Source organism: Pogona vitticeps, chromosome 2 (assembly GCF_051106095.1).
Source record: "Pogona vitticeps strain Pit_001003342236 chromosome 2, PviZW2.1, whole genome shotgun sequence".
Classification (NCBI taxonomy): Eukaryota; Metazoa; Chordata; class Lepidosauria; order Squamata; family Agamidae; genus Pogona; species Pogona vitticeps.
In genome coordinates this window covers 166,014,347-166,021,927 of record NC_135784.1, presented here as the reverse complement: position 1 = coordinate 166,021,927, position 7,581 = coordinate 166,014,347, and the positions used below count along the sequence as shown (strand labels likewise).

At 39.9% G+C, this 7,581-nt stretch overlaps 1 long non-coding RNA gene across 1 annotated transcript in view; it reads right to left on the bottom strand.

Annotated features, from left to right (window-relative positions):
• The window catches only part of LOC144586424 (uncharacterized), a 13,144-nt gene extending 6,338 nt beyond the window's left edge, over nt 1-6,806 (bottom strand). Inside the window, exon 1 of the long non-coding RNA XR_013541245.1 lies at nt 3,510-6,806. This is a non-coding gene — a long non-coding RNA (uncharacterized LOC144586424). The remainder of the gene's footprint in view (nt 1-3,509) is intronic.
• Between the last annotated feature and the right edge of the window lie 775 nt (nt 6,807-7,581).

Below are 7,581 nucleotides of genomic sequence, written 5' to 3'. Positions count from 1 at the left end.
CTTTAAGTTCTTGAATATCTATTTTATAAATGTCTATTAAGTATTTATACACTGTAGTTATTGGTTTAGGTCTCTCATTAGATCCAATAATTGCCTCTAACAGTCTGGGAAATTCTGAGGCACTCATTGCAAATGGGCCAAAAACAGACACCAAAAGGTTTTGGAGTTATTGCCATTGTGTAGTTGAAGATAGGTTATATTTAGAATGTAGAATGGAAAAAGATAGAAATTCATCATCTGTACCTATTAACTGGTCTAAGGCCACATTCTGGCCCCTTTTTCCACAACAAGGGCTTTTTCTCAATTCTTAGTATTGGATTTCCCCATAGAGTAGTTTTTTCATGGACATATGGGTCAAATTGTAAGTGGCGAGCTAATAATCTCCATACAGTGGGGTCTTGACTTGAGAACTTAATCCGTATTGGAAGGCGGTTCTCAAGTCAAAAAGTTCTCAGGTCAAATCTGCATTTCCCATAGGAATGCATTGAAAACCATTTGATCCATATCTGCTCTTTTCTGTCCATAGAAACTAATGGGAAGCTGCTATTCTGCCTTCGACCACTAGAGGGGGATATTTTGTTTCTTTTTTTTCTTAGGTCAAGAAAGGTTCAGGGAAGGCAGGGAAAATACAGTCCAGGCAGTACCAGGCAGTCCGAAGACTGTCTCCCAATCCACTCTCTAAACGCTGGGAGGAGTGAGGAAGCAGACAGGCACCCTTTTCACTGGCCAACAGTTAACTGAAAGTTCACATTTTGCACTTTCCCTGCCTCCCACGTGGGTTTTTTTCAGTTCTTAACTCAAATCTAAGTACTTAAGTCAAGTCAATTTTTTCCTATGAGAGCGGTTCTTAAGTCAAAATGTTCTTAACTCAAGCCGTTCTTAAGTCAAGACCCCACTGTATTAGTAGCTAAAATGAGAGGAGGTACATTTCCTTTTCTCGGAGTGTATTTAGAACCCAGAACAAACCATCCATATAGGGGTGTTAAATAAGCCATTTCTGGAATCACCCAAGATGGAGTATTCATAGCAATAGAGGTTTGTCGACAGTTTACCTGACCTAAAAGATATGCTTTATAATATGATTAGCCACCTTCTGAAATTGGCAACTGCATTTTTTAACCAAGATACGAGATGGAGAATTATTCCAAATACATTTTTGAAATATTCTATTGTGTTTTTTTAAAGTAAACTTGAGGAATATACAATGGAATACTGTAGCAAATATCACATATATTATGTGTGGCAATATATTAATCTTCTTGGGAGGAAAGCGATGACAAATCTTGACAGCATCTTGAAAAGCAGAGACATCACCTTGCCAACAAAAGTCCGAATAGTCAAAGCTATGGTTTTTCCTGTCATGATGTATGGAAGTGAGAGCTGGACCATAAAGAAAGCAGACCGCCGAAGAATTGATGCCTTTGAATTGTGGTGCTGGAGGAGGCTCTTGAGAATCCCCTGGACTGCAAGGAGAACAAACCTATCAGTTCTAAAGGAAATCAACCCTGAGTGCTCACTGGAAGGACAGATCCTGAAGCTGAGGCTCCAGTACTTTGGCCATCTCATGAGAAGAAAAGACTCCCTGGAAAAGACCCTGATGTTGGGAAAGTGTGATGGCAAGAGGCGAAGGGGACGACCGAGGATGAGATGGCTGGACAGTGTCTGCGAAGCAACCAACATGAACCTGACACAACTCCGGGAGGCAGTAGAAGACAGGAGGGCCTGGCGTGCTCTGGTCCATGGGGTCACGAAGAGTCGGACACGACTAAACGACTAAACACAACACACAATATATTAATCTTTAATGTGTTAACCTTACCCCGGATACTAAATTTAAGTAATGCCCATCTTTCTAGGTCATTAGAAATATCTGTCATCAATTTATTTACTGAGAAATATCCCTTGGAATTAAAATACCTAAATATGTTAATACCTCTGGACACTGAGAGAACTTCCATTTTTTTTTTTGTACAATGCCAGTTCTTTATTATTAGCCACTTCGGGGATCTGGAGGCAGAATATTAAGGGTCACAGGAGCATGATCCGCAATCTCTATTGTCTTTACCACATTTTGAAGTAAGGAAGCTGATATCAAAAAATAATCTAACCAAAAACAGTTCTTAAGCACTGATTAAACAAATGTATAATCTTGCTCTGTAGGAAGTAATACATGCCAAATATCAATTAACCCCATATCCATCATATATTCTTTTAATGCTGACCTAACTAATGTTTGAGTTTTTCGAGGCGGTGTACTTCTATCTAGGATCTGATCCATAATTTCATTAAAGTCACCTCCAATTATCAAATTATCATATGTCATATTCATCAAGTGGCTCATACATTCATTGAACATTACTGGAGAATTCAGGTTTGGTCCATAAGCATTCACAAACGCTCTAGTCATATTTGAAATTTTTACTTGTAAACAAATGAATCTGCCTTCTGGATCAAGTACTACCTGTAAGACTGTCAGGGGGGTATTTTGTGTGTAAGTATAGCTACACCTTTAGAATTCTTAGAAGATCCACTGATATATACATCCCCTACCCAGTCTTTAAGCAAACTACAGTATCTTTATCTTGTTCTAAAAGATGTGTCTCTGCAACAATGCCATATTTGCTTTAAGTTCTTTTAGCTTTGAAAGTATCTGCTTTTTCTTGCCTGGATCCTGTAATCCTTTAACATTCCATGTGATAATATTCAACATCATAACAAGTATAAAAATAAGTTCATAATAATACTATTCCTAAGTAAGCCATCCATAGTCGTGCTTTCCATATCAGAGGCCCTAATTCCACTGTGGATATCTCTAACCAAGAGCAAATTGTATCAGTCAACTCCATAATAATTATTAATTGTATAATAATGAATTCAGTTATATTGTAGAGACCATAAAGAAAAAAAAAGAATACACAAATAAGATACACTAACAACAACAAAAAAAGACAGATAAGCATAAAACTAAAAATAGAAGTAAAAAATTGAAAAAAGAAACAAAAAGGAAGAAAGGAACAAAAGAAAAATAAAACAAAAAGAACAAACTAACACTGTGGCTTCCAGTTTCAGCTGGCAGTGAACTCTATGTACCCCGCCATCTCCTCTTCCATTAGCATCTTAGTCCAGTTTATACACAGCACATATTACGCCTATATTATGTCTATATGTATTATAATAATGCATAATACAAATACATAGTACACACAATAAATATACTTCTGGCTAATGTTAAACAGGTGATGGTGGTGGTGGGAATAATTAAATATCCTTGGTTCTTAACCCTCAGATTGGCTCACTTTGCCTAAGAGGCATTTGTGTCTTCAGCTGTGCATAACACTGTACAGTATTTACTCCAAAAACAGGCTGTTTACCCAGTGGAATGCATGTATTTGGGGGGGGGGGGGGTTGGAATCAGTCTCCAGAAAATGAATCTGATGATTTGATTCACATCATGACTAGCTCTAGAGGGGAACACAAGTCATTGGAAGGTTTCCCCACTTTGTTCTTACCTTCTGAATATTGAAGCATCAAAGGGATCCTCGTGATAAAGGAGTGCATCACCTTCCAGGGGGACACAGTGGGAAGAGAGATTCCATAGTCGTGAAACATGAAATCACCAAGGATAATTGGTTCATGGAAAGGCAGGTTCCATATCTTCAGAGCTTGGAAATATTTCTCTTTCCTTTCCCTTCCCTTCCCTTCCTTTCCTTTTTGTGCTGTCAGTTCCCACAGTGCTACAGTCAGAAGGAGGAATCTCAGTCTATTCCACACTACTCTCTCAACTACTTGTGTGGGGCTTTTTGCAAATATATTCTTCTGGCAACTGAGCAGATGACTATATGCTTGGACACTAGACAACTAGTACAGTGAGCAAAAAGGTTGTGTAATTAGAAGCAAAAAATGGAGAAGCTGTATTCTTTCTGCAAAAACGAAATGAGCAGCAGACTGTGGTACAAATTGTGTAATGCTAATATCAACAATTAAAGTGACTTGGAAGTAAAAACAATGAAAGAACCATTGCTCACAATTAGCAGAAGAAATTGCAGACCGTATGAAGAACATATTTGCATTATTAAAATCAGTTGGCCATAAATCAGAAGAACTGTGGCCTGAACTGAGAGATATTGTCAGGGAAGAATATAAAGAATCCATTCCTATCATCAAAAGAAAAGAAAGGCTTTGATGGATGACTAATGACACTTTTTAAATTGTTAGTGGCAGGAAGGTAAGGAAATGTAAAAGATCAGAAACCTTAACAAAACTTTTCAGCAACTAACATGTAGGTGGAAAAATGACAGCTACAAAAATAACTGCAAATAAATAGCGGAAAGCAGCCAAGGAGGAAAACAAAGAGCTCTCTTCCATAAGATGCAAGCTATCAAAAGGGAAATTGAAACCAGAATTAGTTAGGGTGAACGAAGTTCAGTAAGGGAATATATAGCCCAGAATCTTCTTTGTCTTCAAGTAATGTAAAGCTTGTGCAAAGTTGCTGGGTGTGATGCCCAGAAAATGAGGATTGCACAATTCAGTTGCACAATCAGTCATATGGTTCATGTCACAACTGACTATATAACATGCCCAACGAAGTATTTTGTGTATAGCACTTCCACCTTGATATCTATTAGAGCTACCACTTGCATAATGTCAAGTGATTGAATAGACTTAAAAGCTATACAAAAGAGATGCATGGATGACAAGTCCCTTCAAAAATCAGGCAAAATCTGCCATTTTAGAAAGTCAGGTGGATGTTGATGAAGTAACTTTTGAGAGTAAAGCTATTTCAACTCACGAAGAATAGATCTAGCAAAACCCTAAGAAGAATACGATAACAAATGGGGAAAACAACATTATGACCCATGGAGTGGAAATGTTCTAAAAGTTTGCACCTCTATTGTTGCCTTCTCAGCAATGTTTCGACTTTTTTTTTTTAAGCCATGTTGCTGTCTGGACATTGTCATTCTTTGGAAGATGCCCTCCTTAGAACCAAATGGGCATAAAGACTCTGACGCTCAGCATCCTCTGTACCCAGGAGGACCCGCCCTATCTGATCACCCCTATCCTAGTCTGTCCTTTAAAAACACACATACACAAGAAGATCTATGCCACGGAAGCCTCCATGAAGCATGCAACTTCTCATAAACAAGCTGTACTTAAAGTGCACCTCATGTTTAAAGAGAAACAATCATTCCTACTACATCACTCCATTTCAGCAGCATCACTGTAGTATCCACTGCCAATATTGTATATAAGGTTGACAGGTTGTCCTTTTCTAAAGCTCTGTACCTGTCTACTTCTCCCACATGGAACGGAATATTTGGTTATTCATTGGTTTCTCTATTGAACTCATTTCTGCTCCACTGTTTTCCCTGCAAAGCACTGATTCCTAATCTTTTTTTTCACTTGCAGACTCCTTGGCAGTCCTTTTCCATAAACTGTACCCTTCATATTAACAAAATATTTGCAATTAATATGGCTGCTGGACTCACAGGACTGACCGAGGTGCCCACTTATATATACCTTGGTACCAGCACAACTGTACTTGAATGTTCACAAAGCGGAGGTGAGTGAAAGCTGAGCCTGTGAGGGCCACCCTGCTCAGCATGTGTGCTGTAATGGCATGTTGGCAACACATTGTTTAAGGAGGGATTTAAACATTTGCCAAAATAACATAGCACAGGAATGGAGCTTTTCTTGAGGTTAAATAATGAAGAAAACCCACTCCGTCACTTATCATAATGTTAAATTAATTTCACAACTTTTGACTTGTAACGTGTCTTATACTGTTGACATATATTCCTTTCCCAGCTATTATTCAAATTTTGCAACTACCCCTAAATATCCTGGTCCATACCCTTGCAGGTATGTGTAGCCTAGGTTGGGAATCACTGCTGTAAAGGGACTCAGTGGCTAATAAAAACACAAGTATTCAAACAATTGCACAATGTACAAACCCATTATTAAAATCATTAAATGCATTAATTACTAAGAATAAAAAATAAAAACCCTGTTAAAACCAATCTAAAACCCATATTTTAAAAGAATAAACCAGTGGTTCTTCACTTAAAATTCCCTTCTTGAGAATTGGTTTGTTAACTTTACATATTAGGAAATCTGCCTGAAAAGGAAGGTTTTTGTAGACGCACTGTCTTCACACGTTTTACTTTTTCACTTTAAAAAATCTTGACATAAAACATGACAAATCGTGCTTGATCAAAAAGTATTGTTTACATGGGTGGACTAACAGCCTTGAAGATAGCAGAAGCCATCAGAAAAAGGTTTAGATTTTTTTTTTCGGTTTCTGGTTCCTAGAAAGTAATTTGAAGGGATGGTTGAAAATAAATAATCATGGCAAAAGGTTCAGGTAATTACTTTATATTGCCTACTATTCATAAATAAATGAATGAATATACCATGGTTTTCATCTATGTTGTTTGACTAAAAAGGAAAGATGCTACCCAAAAAAACCTGCCAGGTTTTTCAATCATATATGCATCTTTTGGAAGAAATATCACACATGCATCACACTAAGGTAACCAAATACTTGCTCCAGGGAAACTCAGAACACAAATCTGATGCAAATGAAATTCAAACAGAAGCTGTATGCCTTCTTATATGGTGATGGGAAAGATGCTGGGTGATTTGCAACCCATGGTCATAAAGGTAGAGAAAGACTTTGAAATCTACACCATTTGAAGTGAAATGCAATGTGTTGTTGTTGTTGTGTGCTCTTAAGTCACACATACACACAGCTTAAGACCACCCTCTGAATGAATGATCTCCAAAATGTCTTGTCCTCAAGAGCCCTGCTCTGCTCTTGCAAACAAGTCTTGTATCCTCTAGGGCAGTGATTCTTAACCTTTGTTACTCAGATGCTTTTGAACTGCAACTCCCAGAAACCCCAGTCAGCACAGCTGGTGGTGAAGGCTTATGGGAGTTGCGGTCCAAAATTCCTCAGTAACCCAAGGTTAAGAACCAGTGCTCTAGGGCAGTGGTCCCCAACCTTTTTGGGACCGTGGACTGGCTGAGCATCTGAGGAATGCAGGGCGCACACACACCCACTTACGTGGGTGAGTGCAGGTGCAAGGCGCACTCTTGGGCGCATGTGCAAAGCAGTGGGAGAGCACACAGGTTCCTGCCAGCACCAGCGTGAGCACTCCCCCACCCCTTCGCGCATGTGCAGGAGTGCCTGCACACCCACCCGTGCACGTGGCCACCCCTTTGCATAGGCACTCAGGCGCATGCATGAAGGGGTGGGGAAGTGCTCACGCCGGTGCTGGCATGTGCACATGTGCGCAAAGCAGCTGTGGGGAGAGGAGTGGGAGGTCTGTCTCCGTGGCCCAGTCTGGCTCAGGCCATGGACTGGCACCAGGACACGGACCAGGGGTGGACGTCCTCTGCTCTAGGGGAGTGACAGTGAACCTTTTTGAGCCTGACTGCCTAAACTGGGGGGGGGGGGGAGAGACAGCCAGTGACCAAAGTGGAAGTGGTGGCAGTGGAAGCAGAAGTGGCAGCTGAAGGGGGAATCCCAGGCACGGAGGTGCCTCCAGACCCCACTCCGGATCTGCCTCCAATCGTGCCCAA